This window comes from Rattus rattus, chromosome 10, assembly GCF_011064425.1.
Source record: "Rattus rattus isolate New Zealand chromosome 10, Rrattus_CSIRO_v1, whole genome shotgun sequence".
NCBI classification, from domain to species: Eukaryota; Metazoa; Chordata; class Mammalia; order Rodentia; family Muridae; genus Rattus; species Rattus rattus.
In genome coordinates, this window is record NC_046163.1 from 90,427,347 (window position 1) to 90,442,923 (window position 15,577).

The 15,577-nt window shown below is 45.3% G+C and overlaps 1 protein-coding gene across 3 annotated transcripts in view; it reads left to right on the forward strand.

The window, feature by feature from the left end:
* Rnf152 (ring finger protein 152) overlaps positions 1 to 15,577 on the forward strand; it is a 69,776-nt gene that overhangs the window by 14,660 nt on the left and 39,539 nt on the right. The window contains exon 1 of one of the 3 annotated variants that reach the window (XM_032915118.1): positions 1,844 to 2,310. The exons of 1 other annotated variant lie outside the window; for it this stretch is intronic. The gene's annotated coding sequence lies outside the window, so the exon portion shown is untranslated. Of the gene's footprint in view, positions 1 to 1,843; positions 2,311 to 2,345; positions 2,429 to 15,577 lie in introns of those variants that run through there. One more of the 3 variants, XM_032915117.1, reaches the window with a different exon arrangement.

The following is a 15,577-nucleotide window of genomic DNA, read 5'->3' on the forward strand; positions in this document are numbered from 1 at the left end:
ATTCTCTCCCTCTGACTTACTGATGAGTTGTTAAGGGTCTAAGGAGTTTTTTGAATCCCTAGTATCTGATAGATGTCGGATGGAAGTAGCTTGAGTCCCCAAGTGACCGTGTGGAGCAGAACCCCTAATACTCAGCTGCTTAGAATGCAGTGTTGAGCAGGGATAAGCCAAGCTTGCTTGAGGCACCCGAGATGGGGGCACTTGCATTGGTGGTCCTCACATCCCCTGACTAACCTTCCCTGGCACTTTGGATGAAGGGACCTAGCTGAAGCATCTGGATCAGCAGTTCAGGTATGAGGGAAGTAGGGATTCCAGCCATCATAGGACAAAGGTCAGAGTTTTCTGTGTTTGTTTTAGTCTATCAGTCTTCATGCTATAATTTTTATAATTTCCATGTTCTGTCTAAAGTTAAGATATAAAATGAGTTTGTTATTTCTACCACTGTAATCATTTGAATCGGAGACTAGCCAGTACCGGACTATATGGACTGAGTAAAAAGGTAATAAAGCACTGTTTACTAGCTGTTTTGATCTTGCCCTGTGTGTATAAGTCTGTAGCTTGCAATGGAGTTGAGACAGTTGTGGCAGTGTGCGTTTAATGTATTTTAACATTTTGGGGGAAGGGGAATAACAGATGTTGATGCCCTGCAGTTATGGCTGTTAACCACACCATTAATAAATGAATCCCTATCATATGAGCATCTTTGAAGCAGACTCTTCTGTACTAAGTCAAGCTAAATGATATGGATTAAAAATCCGGACCCAGAAGCTCGATTATCAGACTGAATTCATTGTACAGTTCCTAGATTCTTTTATAGCAATTATTTGTGTTTGTCTTTATATAGAATTACTGGCCAAAATATGGAAGTCAAATGGTTTCCTTGGGTGCCCATTGGATGACAACAATGGCCTGTTCATAGGAGACAATGGTTATTTGTGTCCCAGCCTTTTGGTTGCTGAAAGCTTTCTGTTTGCTTGACTCATGTGACTGCTCTGTAGCACAGGATTCAGTCCATTCTACAGAGGCCACTCCAGTGCATTTCACCTTCCCCATCTGTCACGTCTTTGCCCGGCTACAGAGTACAATCAGACTTGACAAGACAGTGAAGTCTCTTTCTAGCAACAATGCTGCTAGAATTTAACCTACCAAATGCCCGTGTTTATCCATGGGAAACATTTCCACAACAGTAGAGTAAAAATAGCTAACAGCAATGGTACCAGTTACATGTGAAGCTCTGTGTCTAAACGTCACAACAGTCCTACAAGGAGAGGTAGAAGGTTGTGCTAGGAGCACTGATGGACAAATGAGCAAAGTCAGGTGTAGAGGTTAAATAGGTCTCCTGTGGTCACAGAGTTGGTCTTAGACCCCGAAGACATTAGCTGTGGAGTTACTGGTACATGCTGCTGTTGCAGAATGCTGTCCAGCCTCTTCGCTCTGTCCAGAGATCTGGAACTTCCTCTCTTTAACCGATACCTGTGTGTGGTGATTATGACATTCTTGATACTGCTGCTTCATTTACGTGTGGGTTTGAGTTTCCTAACATGGCTGATGCTTCTTGTGTTTATTTATCCCATAACGTTTTGTGTCAGGAGGTCCAAAGTTAGCAGGGTGGTTTGGTTGTTTCATTGCAAATGCCAGGTGGAACTGGATGAAATGATGCCTGGGTTTGGGATGGCGCTTGGGGATGACTTCCTGCCAGAGGATTTGGGGGAGGCTTTGAGAAAAGGATGTATCCAATATCCTTCTAAGACCCAGTTGTTGGGATGTTGGGAGGTGGAGAAGGTGTTTCTGGGGCAGTGAGAAAATCAACAGCAGCAGGGAGGCCGGAGAGGGTATGTCTTATCCACTGGAAGGCAAATGGTCCGAATGGCTGGAGCAGGGAGGATGCAGTAGAGATGTGTGAGGACTGAGGGGGACAGCTGGGGACAGGGCCTCCATACTTACTTGGCAAGAAGACATGTTTCGCATCAGGAGGAGGAAGTGAGCATGACGTGGTTTACAGATGACAAATCCAACAGTGTTCCTCAAGAACTGAAGCACAGGTATGGAGATGAGGATAGTTGAGGCTCACAGAAAATACAGCGCTGGCCTGAGCTCAGGAGAGAGCAGCAAGTGCTGGTCAGGTGCATGAGTGCCCCAGGTTTCAGGTGAAATTCATAGGGTTTTGGAGTATGGCCCAATGGTACGAAGCAGTTGAATAGATTTTATTTTTTCAGTCAGAGTTACTGAATGAATGATGTTGACAAATTCCAGTTAAGAACCAGATTTAGAGAAATCAACGTTGACCTTGGAAACACATTGGATAAAGAGGTCAGCTGGACTTGTGGGAATCCCATCTCTCAATGGCCACATGAATGGAGCTGAACCACATTGCCCACACTGAAAATGTATCCCCGGAAAGGTGTTCTTAGAAGGACACCGGTCAAAGGTCAAAACACTGACAGGAACAAAGGATAAAATGTTTGTTGTTTCATAGTTTTTTTAAGAGCATATTTACATGTACTGAAATGAATGATGCATGTTAAAGTTATAGATAGCTTAGTTTATATTTATTGCTTCCAAATTGATTATGATTTCTTCTGGATCTAAACTACTTAAGATATTTTCTGCACTGTGCATAAGATTAGTTCCTGTGGAAGCCTGCTTGGACCATAGGGGATCTGGTGGCAGGTCGTCTTTCCACACAAACTGGTTAAGTCCCCAGACGACGCCTGAGCTATTGGTGCCTTCGGAGCCCTTTGCTCCTTATTGTCTGTCTTAGTCACATCCTCTGTCCTCCCCCAGTTCTCTCTTCAGAGGCTCCTTCTGAATCCCTCTTGAGGTTCAGCTGCCTCCGCCACACTGCAGACTTTAGCATTGCCCTGTGCACCCCAGCTGTTGACCAGGCAGTGACAGATGTGGGTTCTTTGAAGGTTGGGTCTGGCTGATACATTTGCACATCTCTGGCCATAACAGGTGCTTTACTGTTAAAAAGCATGAGGTACTGTATTTCTATCTAGTTTTAAATCTCCTTAAGGACTATAGTAATACCATGCCTTTTATTTTATTGTTTGTAATATTCCTTCACATTTTTTAGATATTGTGTCTGCTGTGGTGCTGGTTGATTGAGGGTTATATCACCAAGAAAGTCCTTTTTTTTTATATGCACTAATTATAGCATTCTAGCTGGATATGTAGTTAGAGGTATAATGTGTTGATTATTACCACTAGCTTAGTTAATGTGTTTACTACTTAAATGACATTGGTATGTGGACTTGCCTTCCTCTGCTCTGTGTGTGTGTGTGTGTGTGTGTGTGTGTGTGTGTGTGATAGCAACTGGACCCAGGGCTTTAAGTTTGCTAAGTTGGCCCTCTATCAGTGAGTTGCTCCTTAAAACTAGCTTTTGCATAATCAAAGATTATTGTTCGGACTGTAAGAGCAGCAAATGTTGGTCTAGGAAGACAACATTTTCAGTCAGTAAAGTGTACTATGTGAGCATGAACCCCTGAGTCCCATCCCCAACATCCATGCAAAATGATAGGTGATGTGACACTCGCTTTTAACTCCAGCATGGGGAGGTAGAGATGAGTAGCTGGGGCCCAAGGGTCAGCTAGTCTAGCTGAATCTGTAAGTTTCCAGCCAAGAGAGACCCTGTCTCAAAAATATGGTGGATGGAGTCCTGAGACCTGACACCTCAGGTTGACCTGTAGCCTTCCCAAACATGCACATGTCCATTCATGCAGACCCACAGCATATGTCTAACACACACACATATACACGCACGCACGCACGCACGCACACGGTTCAAATGGCAGTGGTAGTCCCAGCCAGGTTTTAAGTGCAGAGATTGCAAGTTTTGAATAAAAATTTAAGCAGTAAATGACTTTGATATTTGTACCTTTAGAAGTTAAAAAATAACTAACAGGCACCAAATCCCAAGCATTTGATGAAGCCCTCTAAGTATTTTCCACTTGGTTTATCTTAGTTATTTATAAGTAGGTTATCTATTTTTAAGTATTTTCATTAATTGAGAATTTCATACAATGTACTTTGGTCAGTTAACCCCCTACCCCACCTCCTTCCCTGTGCACTCTCTCCACTGTCCTTCCCATACCAACCCAACTTTGAATTTTCTTCTTGATTTTGCCCCTATCATGTCCAGTTTGTGTTGCCCAACTATTCATGAGAGTGGGGCTTGCCCTGGAACATGGTCGGCCTACCAGACAACTAAAGGAAGCTGAGTTTCATGAAATGAGGGAATGTAACTTCCTATGCCTTGTTTGGTTGATATCTCTGGGAAGTCTGTTCTTTTCTGCCAGGAAACAAGAGGAGAGTAGATATGGTGGAGAGGGTAGCTAGGAGAGGGACTAGGAGAAGAAGAGGGAGGGGAAACTGCTGTTGGAATGTAATATATGAGAGAATAAATAAAAAAGAAATAACTAAACACTAAATAAAGCTTCTAGATGTAAAAGGAGAGAAAAAGGAAAGGAAAGGAAAGGAAAGGAAAGGAAAGGAAACTGACTTTGCCCATTCCAGAAGTTACCAGATGCTAATAGCTCCCCAGCCAGTAATGGGATTTCGTGCCCACCTCAGCGTCAGCACACACTGGGAGTTTGTCTGGCTTGAGCTTGCACCGATCTTGTGCAACTGATCTGTTGTGTGCATTTCCTTGGTGTTATCCACCACCTCTGGCTCTTGAAATTTTTCTGTCCTCTCCTCTGTGAAGATCCCTGAGCCTCATGAGGTGGAGCGTGTGCAGACCGTTTAGGGCAAAGCACTCTACACTCATTTATTCTCTGGACTTCGATCAGTCAAAGGTCTGCGGTAACTGCTGTGTACTGAGAGGAGCAGGTAGAAGGCACAGCAATTGCTCTGATTGTTCTAGAAAGTGGGAAAACCAAGTCTGGAAGCCCCGAATCACAGCAGGAGCAGCACCAATGTGTTATCTGTTATTACGATAGCTCAGTGTTTGTAGTAGTGGGGTTAGGGAACTTGCCGTGCAAACATGAGAATTTGAGTGTGGAACCCAGCATCCAGCTAAAATGTTGGGTGTGGTGGCACAGACTTGTAATCCTAGCACTGGGATGGAAAAGACCAGTGGGTCTTGGGGACTTCTTGGGCAGGCAGCCAATCGTCAGTGAACTCCATGTTCAGTGAGAAACTCCATCTCAAAAATGAGTAAAGTATAGAGGAAGATATGCATGCTGATCTCTGGCCTCTCTATGTGCGCATGTGCGTGTGCACGCATACATACACACACACACACACACACACACACACACACAGAGAGAGAGAGAGAGAGAGAGACACACACACATTCATACGAAGTTTAGAGCAATTGTTGAGAAGAGCCCATGAAATGGAATGCTCTGCAAAACAAAAAAAGCTAGCCATAATCTTTACAAATTGTTTATCCATTACGGAGATGAGTTAAAAATGGGATCCTCAGAAATCCGAGGATTTTTTTTTAACCAGTCAGTCTTTGATCTAGTAATAATAGAGTTGTAATTAATTATCTTGCTGTGGCTCTCTGGTTTCTACACCAGAAATTCATCTGGAAATTATAGTGCAAAAAATAGCTGCTGGAGACATGATGGCGGTAATTACATCAACGACGTGATTGTGGAAGAACGATGAGGAGGTTATTTAGAGGGAAGTCCGCTTCAGTGCAGTAGCGAGAACCTGAATGCTGGGAGAGCTGGAGAGGGAACACGCTCAATTCTGCACTTCTGAGACATGAAGGGGCGGGGTTTCATGAATGTCTGAGAGACTGAAATTTGGATTGGTCAGGCTTAACTCGGAGTTCTCTTTTTATCTTTTTATTGACATCACTGGGTTCCTTAGCTCTGATATTGAGTTTTGATCGAATATTGTTAGTCTCTGGAGAGTCTGCACTGACCAAGGTATGACTTCAGCCTTCGGCTTTCCTGCTCTTCTGTACGCAGAACCCTTTCTGTGATCTCCCTTACCAAAAGGCTAACGTGCTGAGAACGCGTTAAGAAGGCAGGCCGTGTATAATTCCTAGGCACATTGTTGCTCTTTACAACAGTTGAGAAAGCCCGAGACAGGAAGGGCTAACTTGGTAGATCAAGGACGCGGCGGGCCTGAGGTGAACTTTGAATTGTTTCTCGGAGAACAAGACATTCTGTTACTGGTTCAGGAGTCCAGCCTGACCATCTGGTGGTTCAGCTTCGCAGGTCACTAGCCAGATCGCTACCTTGCAGGCTGGTGGCTGGCACCATGAGGTTTTATCCTGACTTCAGTTCGGTCTCCAGAATCAATGAGTCTATGGTGGCATGCTCCTGTAATCTCAGCATCGGGAAGGTAGAGACAGGTGGACCAGGGAACCTCATTAGTCTCCAAGACTGAATAAATACTCAAGCTCCAGATCCCAATGAGATACCCTGTCTCAAAAAACTAGACAGAGAGGACCTGAGGCTGACCTCTGACCTCGACATCCATGCACACTTTGGGACACACAGATATACACAATTCTTATTCATGTATTGTAGACAAGATAACATGGTTTATGATCCTGATGGGTTGAGTGCCTTCTCTGCCTCTTATCAACCCTGTGGGCCGGGCAAGCTCCTCAGCCTTGATGAGGCTGGCAGAGCCTACCTGGGAGCCCAAGGCATGGCTAGCACAAAGATTGGAGGTGTGGAGCTTTTCAAGATGCCTGGGCTGTGTGACTTAGTTCTCAGACTGATAGTCCAAGGTAGGAGGCGGGACAGGTCTGGGAAAATGTAACGATGATCATGGTAGATGGAAAAATGGCAAACACCGATTCCCAGCTCAGTTTCTTTGTAGTTTTCTGTCCATGATCCCCATGCTGAAATAAAAGTGACCCATGTGAAGTGTAATCCTCACTTCTGTGAAGCCGCCATATTTCTACAGGTAAGCTAAACTATGTATAAATTCTGACTTGGTTAAGGGTAGGGGTGTGGCAAGGCAGAGGAGCCTCAAAAGGAAACAGGAACACCCAAAAAGGTCAAAGATCAGCCATCGGGTGTCCCTGTCCTGTCCCCATGGGCAGTTTTGCCTGGGCCACAGTCAGCTCCTTTTTATTGAGCTTGAGGTGTGGTAGGAAAATGAGGCCTGGACTCCATCTCTTTCTTGGTTAACTTTAAAAGAGGCCCTCATCTTCATTCCTCATACTAAGAGAGAAAAAAATGTGGCTTGCAGCAAAACCTAAAGAGGGCAGAGTGTGGCCTGGGATGGGTTTCATGGAATTAAAGGGATTTGAAGGTTTTTCATAAGGTAAAGACATTTGGGGAGTGAGAAGACAGGTTTGATTTCCCACCCCCTATTTTTTTCTGGGTTGGAAGAAAACTTGAGCAAGCCTGAGCTTAGAGTTTAATGAATAAATGAATAAATCAGGAAATAAAGAAGAAAATGTGGGAGATAAGACATGGAATGTCTCATGCTGTGCCTGTGTATATTGACAATGCAAAAGCTCTATCTTGAAATGCCATGGGCAATAAACCGGCTCCCCTTTCAAATGAGGGCCACGCCACAGCCATAGCAGAACCTGTTCACTGAAGTTTCTGTGCCACACACTTCAGTACCTTTGTCACCACGAGCAGAATATTGATGACAAAGGATGCATCAAATAACATTTCCATTCTTTCAAAGATTTCTTTCCAAGACAGTGATGTTTGGAAGGCAAGGAATACCTTCCTAGGCATCATAGGGTCCATGGTGGTGATTTGGTGGACTTGCTCAACTCTTCTCCATGGACTGAGCTCAGTGAATGAACCTAAGTGGGCCTGAGAGACAGCTCAGTGCTCAGAGCACTGGCTGCCCTCACAGACGGTGGAGTTTGGCTCCCAGAATCTGGATAGCGACTCACACATGCTTGTAACCAGGAGATCCAGTGCCCTCCTCTGGTCTCTGCAGATACTGTGTACATGTGGTAAGCATGCAGGCAAACAGACACACACACACACACACACACACACACACACACCCATGAATAGAAATAACGTTAAAACAGAAAAGAAAATAAAGTAACTTTATTCAGTTCTAAATGTCCTGGCTCTTGTGGTATCCTGTCCAAAGCCTTCTCACCTGTGAACCTTTTGTCTTCAGGCCCTTGGGCTGAGCCAATGGATACGTGCACGCAGAGGTATTCGGCGCTTTAGTGGCTTGTTTGAGCTCCTGAGGATGGTGCTTTTCGGTGTGGAGGGGAACATGTGCGTGCATGGGCATGAGCGTGAACGAATGCATGCACCTGAGAGTTCTTGATGCTAAGCTTCCACACCTTCCACTGAAGGTGCGAGCAGGAAGTAGAATAATGCAAATTAGTTTCTACCTTACTGGAAAGTGGGACTCTTGAGTCCTAGGGATTCTACATTTAGTTGTTCCCAGTGACAGGGTCTGGTCAAGTGAAGACATGGTGTCTCTGGGTCATGTTTGTTCAGAATAGGAGTCATTTTTTCAACACCTCCCCCAAAGAGATCTTTACTGGAGACCAGTAGCACTCAGGTTCTTTCCGAGTATGGCTACAAGGTGGATGCTGACGCCTTTGGGCTCTACCTAGTGGCTGTCAGGGAGAGCTTGTGTCTCAAAAAGAAAAAGTGGTAAGCAGGGAGGAGGATGCTAAATATCAACTCAAAGCCTCACATGCAACTGCATGCCTCTACACATGCAGCAGACCTACCACATAGCACGCACACACATACATGCATACACCTGTATACATACACATACCATCTATATGCACAGGAGATGGCGGAGATTGGGTCGGACTTTAGCTCATCCTACTGAAAAGGAAAGCTTGAAAATTTGTAGAATACCCAAGGTTACCTGTATCATGCCAGCGTGCTGCAACTTTTCCTAAACCTCAGTTATCTATGAAAATACCTGTGTTTCTACAAGGCGCCCTCAGTTTGAGACCCCACTGGAGAGGGGCTCCTGAGAGCTCACTGCTGTGAAGCACGTGGCTACTGTGGGCCTCCTCATGAAGTTGCCTTTGCCACCCTGTTGCTGTTGTGTTGATAGCTTCCCTGTGTACTGGACTCTGCAGCATGTCCGCTGTGCTTTTAGAATTTTTCCTTCACTTAGGACTTCATAGTTCCTTCTTGAGCCTGTGCCTGCTGGACCTAGTAGCCCCGGTGGCTGCCTAGAGGCCCTGTAGGGTCGGTCAGCTGAGAAGCAACTGGGTCGGACCTAACTAATGGGTCTTGTTCTCTGAGCTAGTTCTGGACAAAGGAAATTGTTCTTGAAACTTTGACTAAACCAGGAGGAAAGACGTATTCAAGGCTGAAAAAGTGGTTTCTCCTGGAAGAAATGCCCTTGCATGGCAGCCTTGCAGTCAGCAGCTTGTCCTGTCACCTTGGAATGTGTTGTGTCCACCATGTTTTAGGACGGGTTAAGTCTTAAAAGGGTGAACAAAATTGGTCCTTTAGCTAGCATATTAGCGTAGGGTTAAATTGGCATCATAGTGGAGTTGACTTACAATATGAAATGTGTGTATTTATACCACAGTGGAGTTTCTCAGAAATCTCATGCACAGGATAGATGTGGTCAGTTGTCGGGGATCTCAGAGCCACATTTTACACTTTTAATGATGACTCTGAGCTTCAGTTCCATCTTGCCTCGCCTACTGCATTGCCAAATCTATCTGGACTTGTTTGGTGCCAAGTTCAATTCAGGATCATGTCTGCAATTGACAGTCTGAGCCCCATGAAATCTAGTCTGCTTTACACACAGCTCACCCCTTGACTGACAGTTGCATGGGGGGTGAACATACACCAGTCTTAAAGGGTGAAGCATTCCCTTAAGTGAAAAATGTCTTGGTTTACTTCAATTTTTTTTTGGTTTATTTTATTTTTATCTGTATTTGTACACATCTGTGTGAGTGTATGTGTATGTGTGTGGATATGTGTATGTGAGCGTATGCGTGTGAGTGTCCACAGAGGCTAGAGGACAGGACCAGATCCTCTGGATTTGGAGTTCCAGTTCTTGTGAGCTGTCACATGTGGGCACTGGTGACTGAGCCTGGGCCCTCCGCAGGAGCAGCAGGTGGTAATGACTAAGCCCCATCTCCAGTCTGCTGAATTCCTTTCGATTCTCTTTGCTCCCTCTTCCCTTCTCATCCTAGGGAGCGGCAATAAAACCAAGTTGAAGATGTGTTTGTATTGGAATTCCTAATCTCCACATGGAAAACTGTCCATTTTAAATGCCTCACAGGGCAAGATGGCTCAGAGCTTGCCATGAAGCAGCTTGGGTTCAGTCTTGGGTTCTCATGTTGATCTGGCCTTCACACATCTGCATTGTACACGATGTTGACGACGATGATGATTAATGTACTAAATAAATAAATCATCCTGGAGAGACTTGCTTGCCCAACCCAGCATTCCTTGAGGTCTAGACACCGCTCAAATGGCTGTCATAGTTGATGCTTTGACAGAGTCTTTTGGAAGTCTTCATGTCTTCATAAGCTCCTTCCTACCTCCCACAGCTACTCACAGGGGCTTGTCATTTTAGGACATGCTGCTAAATGTACATTGTGGTTTTGCTCTTGTTTCAAGCGTCCCTGATTTGTCATTGTGCATTCTTAGTGGCAAGGGATGGACCATCTCAGTCTGGCACTGCAAAGCAGCAGGTGGGACAGAGGACAGATGGTCGGAAAAGTCAAGAGCTACTGCTTTGGGGAAGGTCGTACTCAGGGTCACTTATGACAGCAGGAAATGGTGAACGGTGAATAGGGGATGGATTGGGCACTGGAGGAGCATAGTAGGAGAGGGGCTATCTGAGGGGTCCTTGTGGGCCTGTAAATGGGGGCCAAGAGCCAGCATGGGCAAGCATGTTGTGAAAGCTGGAGTCGGGTGAGGCCAGTGGAGGGGAGGGCCATAGGTTGGTAGTGGGAGGCAGTTAAAGAGCGTGACAAGGCATCAGACGGTGCGAGCACAGGGAGTCTAGGCTTTGTACTTGCTTGCTCTGTGCAGGCATTTTGTTTTTAAAGAAGCCTGGCATGAAAAGCCTGGGGGACAAAGCCACGCCCCCTGAGGGCTGCCTGGCTCTGCCTGCGGCAGTAGACGGGGTGGCTGGAGTTGGGAAGAACTTGCAGCCAGGAACCTGGTGTGTATGGCTTTCGTGGGGATTTGGACAGAGTTTTCTGGGTGGTGGGTCCCTGCTCTCTGGGGAGGAGGGTCACTCTCACTACTGTTCTTCTGCCCCTGCCTAGGCTGTGAAACCCCTAATGGCATAAAAACAGAACTGGGTAGTGTTAGGAGGCTTGGTGACATTTCAGAAGCATCACACAGGGTTTTGGAAACATGACTATAGTAGTGCCCATTGATCAAATGGGGGATATGTCATTGAACCCCAGTTGGCCCGCCTTCCCTGCCAATTAAGAGGAAATTGCCATATTCTTAGTTTTAGGAAGGCTTTATATACGTTTTTTTTTTTTTTTTTTTCTGAGATTGGGACAGATAACATGGCAATTTTGCCTTGGTCTTAAAACTCCATTAGGTGTTATGTCTAAACTATATTTAGAAAAACTCTTTTTTGAAGGACAAGTGAGTTAACCCATAGTGAATGTCTTTCTGGCAATAGAGGCTAAGCACTAAATTCCATAAGGGAATGGGAACTGCTGGCAGGGGATTATGGAGAACTTAGGCTGTTTGCAAAGCAATTGAACAAAGTATATAAAAGCAATGGAGTGGGGGGTGAGTAACTTTCTTTTCCTGCCGACCAGGTTTGTCACATGGATTAGTAATTTAGATAGAACAGCCATGAATCACTGCTTAGAATTTCAGATTTAATTTTGTCCTTGAAGCCATTTTCTTCCAATTCTCGAGGTGGAGTTATCATTAATGAATTAAACATTATAAAACCCAGAGCAGGACTAATTCATTTTGAAATAAGTAGACATTTAAATCTGAAAAAGAAACCTTAACATTTTTATTCCAGTGGTGTTTAATATTTTCAAGCTGACACGGTGTGGAGAATGGCTGTAGTTTCCCATTGTGGTTCAGGGTCACCATGGGCTGTGTGCTGGAAACTTAGCCATGGGGCTGAGGGAATGCTATCATAAGACAGGTATATCTGGTCTTAGCCTTCCAATTCCTGTCATAGGATTCCTAAATCTCTGTGATTTTCTGATCAATTTGTGGGAGAAGGAAAGGAGGGAGGGAGGGAGGGAGGGAGAGAGGGAGAGAATGCATATGTGTGTGCATGGGTAAGCATGCATGTGAATGCATGTAGAGCCCAGGAGTCAACCTCAGGTATCGCTCCTCATGTACCACCAATCTTGTTTTTTGAGACAGTGCTTCTTACTAGCCTGAGACTCAACAAGTAGGTTAAGGCAGCTGGCCTTGAGCCCCAGAAGTCTGGCTGTTATATAGCCCTCCTTAGTGCTGGGGTCATATAACAATTGATTGAGAAAGACATCTCCACAATCTCCAAGAGGATGTTGCTGAGAAGCCCGGCCTTTGTCTTATGATATAGGGTGGGAGAAGAGCCTTTTATCACTCCTCCCTATTCACCTGAACTTTTGGCCAGTGAGGTTGCCTTTGGTGGACTCTCAAGTGGCCTGAGGATAGAGTAGATCTTCAGAGGAACTACCATGCTGTCTAAACTTAGGAAGTCTCAGCTTCATTCTGGATTTGCTGGGAAAAAAGGTCTGAAAACTGGGTCAATTTCCCAATGCATATTCATTCGCCCATATAAAGGAATTTCCCTGAACGTCACAGTTGTTCTCATTAAAGAGCTTTCAGTTGGTGAATGTGTCACAGTTGTTGAGGGTAATGCTTAGGGTGGATAAGGTCCTGGGTGTCCCTCACCTGCATGCCCTGTCTTGTGTGTTTCCTCCATTTGATTAATCTGTATTAATCTTTTATAATAATACAGTAGCAATAGCCCTTCCTTGAGCTCTGTGAGCCACTGTCAAGAAAATTACTGAAATAGCAAAGAGAGTTCTAGGAACCTTGAGTCAGAGGTAGATGTGCACAGAAACCTTTAATCAGCATCTATAGTGGAGACAGCTTTGTGGGTCTTAACTTCCACAGTTGAATTGAACCACCAGACACCCTATCAGTGTCCAAAGGCTGAAGAATTGGCATGTTGATGGTGTGACGTGGGTTTGGAACTATCCACTGGCGCTGATGAGTTCCTCAGTAGCTAGACAGCTAAAGACAATGACTGCTCCTCCCTCACAATCCCTCAGTATCCAGCTCTTCAATGAGAACAACTGTGACATTCACAGTAGTTCCCTTACATGGGCTCTACCTTGATCCATGGTTGACTGTTGACAGGTTCAACTTGTTGTAGGCTTGTTGCAGGCAGCCCCAGTTCTGTGAGGCCATGACATTGCCTTTCTCTTTCTCTTCTGGCTTTTACATCCTTTCTGTCCCCTCTTTCACTGTGATTCCTGAGTCTTGGGGGGCCCCGGGGGCATGTATAAATGTCCTGATCAGGGTGGAATCCTCAAACCTCTCTTATTCCTAGCATCTGAGTAGGCATACATCAACATTCATCTGGGAGAAAAGCCTTTCTCATTGAGCCCTTTATTATTTCCAGCCGTTCCAGCCCTTCCAATCCTGCTCTGCCCAGGGCTGCCAGTGGCCCCAAAATCTTTATAAACATTGCTTTAGGAAGGAGTCATCTTATCCCCAGATGGCCTTGGCTATCAAAGGTCCATTCTCAGCACTCCAAATAATTAACATAAAATGTCTGTAGAAGCATCTATGCATGGTATCTACAGCAAGGGACCCAGACAATTGAAAAAGCCAACTAACTCATGGTTTGATCTCAAGAGAGCTCGTGGCACCCGGGATGGCATACACACCCAACTCTTCCCAAAACTTTGAGCTGAGCAGGTAGTTGTTTTAATAACTACGTCATGGCACCCCTGGAATGTGGTATATGAAAGTCCTGAAGCATTTTGAGGCAACTTGGAGTTTGCATTTGTTCAACTCTCCCCTTGTACTCCATTGCTGATTTCACAGAAGCCAGCTAAGCTTGCAGCCAAGAAGCTCAGATGGGACCAGTGGGGAGTACTGAAGCCCTTTCTGTTTTGTTGGAAGCAATTGGTTTTATAAAAGCACTGAGGTGGGAATTTGAACAGATCCCTCCTCTGTCCCATTCTGTGAGGTAGAGCGAGCACATGTCTGCTACTGAACGGTAACCGTGACGGGTAGGTACCCGAGGGAGCTGCCCACACTTGTCTGGAATATGGGATTGTGCTCTGAGACTCTCCAGGGGGTCCCCTGTGTGTTAGAAAATGCCTCTCCTGCTCTCTTCTAGTCAGCAGTTGACTTCACTCAGTGCACAAGAAAGTGGAGTTTCTCCAGGTGTGATTCTCACAGCAGAGACAACGCAGGAGACCCCCAGCTTCATCCTGGCTTTGTTCTCGTCTTGCCAAATAAACTTAACATGTATTTCTTATTAAAATGGGTCCCAGTTCTGTCATCTCTGTGGAAAAAAAAAATTGAGGAATTTTGCTGAGTCATGAGGTCCGTGAGGCAATTAATAGGGTGCCTATGCAAGCCTCTGGCAGGTCTCATGGAAACAGCCGAGGTGATCATGAGGGCAGCCACTCTAACTTCATCTAGGCTGGGACTGAGGGACTAATTAGGAACAAGTCTCCAGTGTATAGTCCCATTGCTGTCTTGACTCAGGGAGCATCCAGACCTTGGAAGTCCTGAAGGCTTGCCCGACACAAGCTTCATGGAAGAACATTTCCTAAGGAAGCTAGATCTCAGGACAGAGTCCACATCTTAGAGTTCATGGATGCAAAGGAGACAGGTCTGGGTGGCTTGGGGCTGAGGGGCTGACACAGACCCCACATCAACGTGAACTTGACCCACTCCTCCAACATGGGGCTTTCTGCCACTCTTGCCTTAATGTCTGATGATTCACCAACACAGCATAAATGTGTGTCTTGGGAAACACTTTTTAGGTCAATGTTTAGACGTTTCCATGACAACCACTTTAAATGACTATTGATCAGGAAGGTCCTTCATCAGGCTGTCACCTGAAATCAGAGTGAACAGGGCAACAGCCATGCTTAGAATGACTGGCCAAACCATGGAGGACATGGAGTTGCAGTACGAGATTCTTTGCTATTTCTATGCCTCTAATGGTCCCAAGAGGGCCATGAAGTCGAAGGGTTGGCCATTTCAAAGTTCTTTCAGAGGAAGCATTGCAGCAACACTGGGCTGTGGTGGGTGTTTTCCATCCTGCTACTATTACTGCTGATAGCTTATAGCTAAAATGCCTGTGTGTGTGTGTGTGTGTGTGTGTGTGTGTGTGTGTGTGTGTGTGTGTGTGGGTGTCTATTGGAAATTTGCTTTGTTTTCCAGGATTCAAGCCAGGGTTTTCAGAGGCCCTAAGGGCTCAGAGAAAATTGACAGCTTTTAATATAAAAGTTGTTTTAGTATCACCATGAAAATAAAGTCATGTGGCTCCAGGGAGTCAAACTTTTGAGCACAGAGAAATATAATGCTCACTTGCTTGTGCTCAGCTTGAGCGCGTCACTTGTATACAGTTCAGGGATTCCCGCAACCCTGTTCCTAAGCCTTTGCAAGAATCACCACAGTTGGCTGGGCTTCCCCACAGGAGTTAACCTTGGGCATTTCCTCACAGTGAG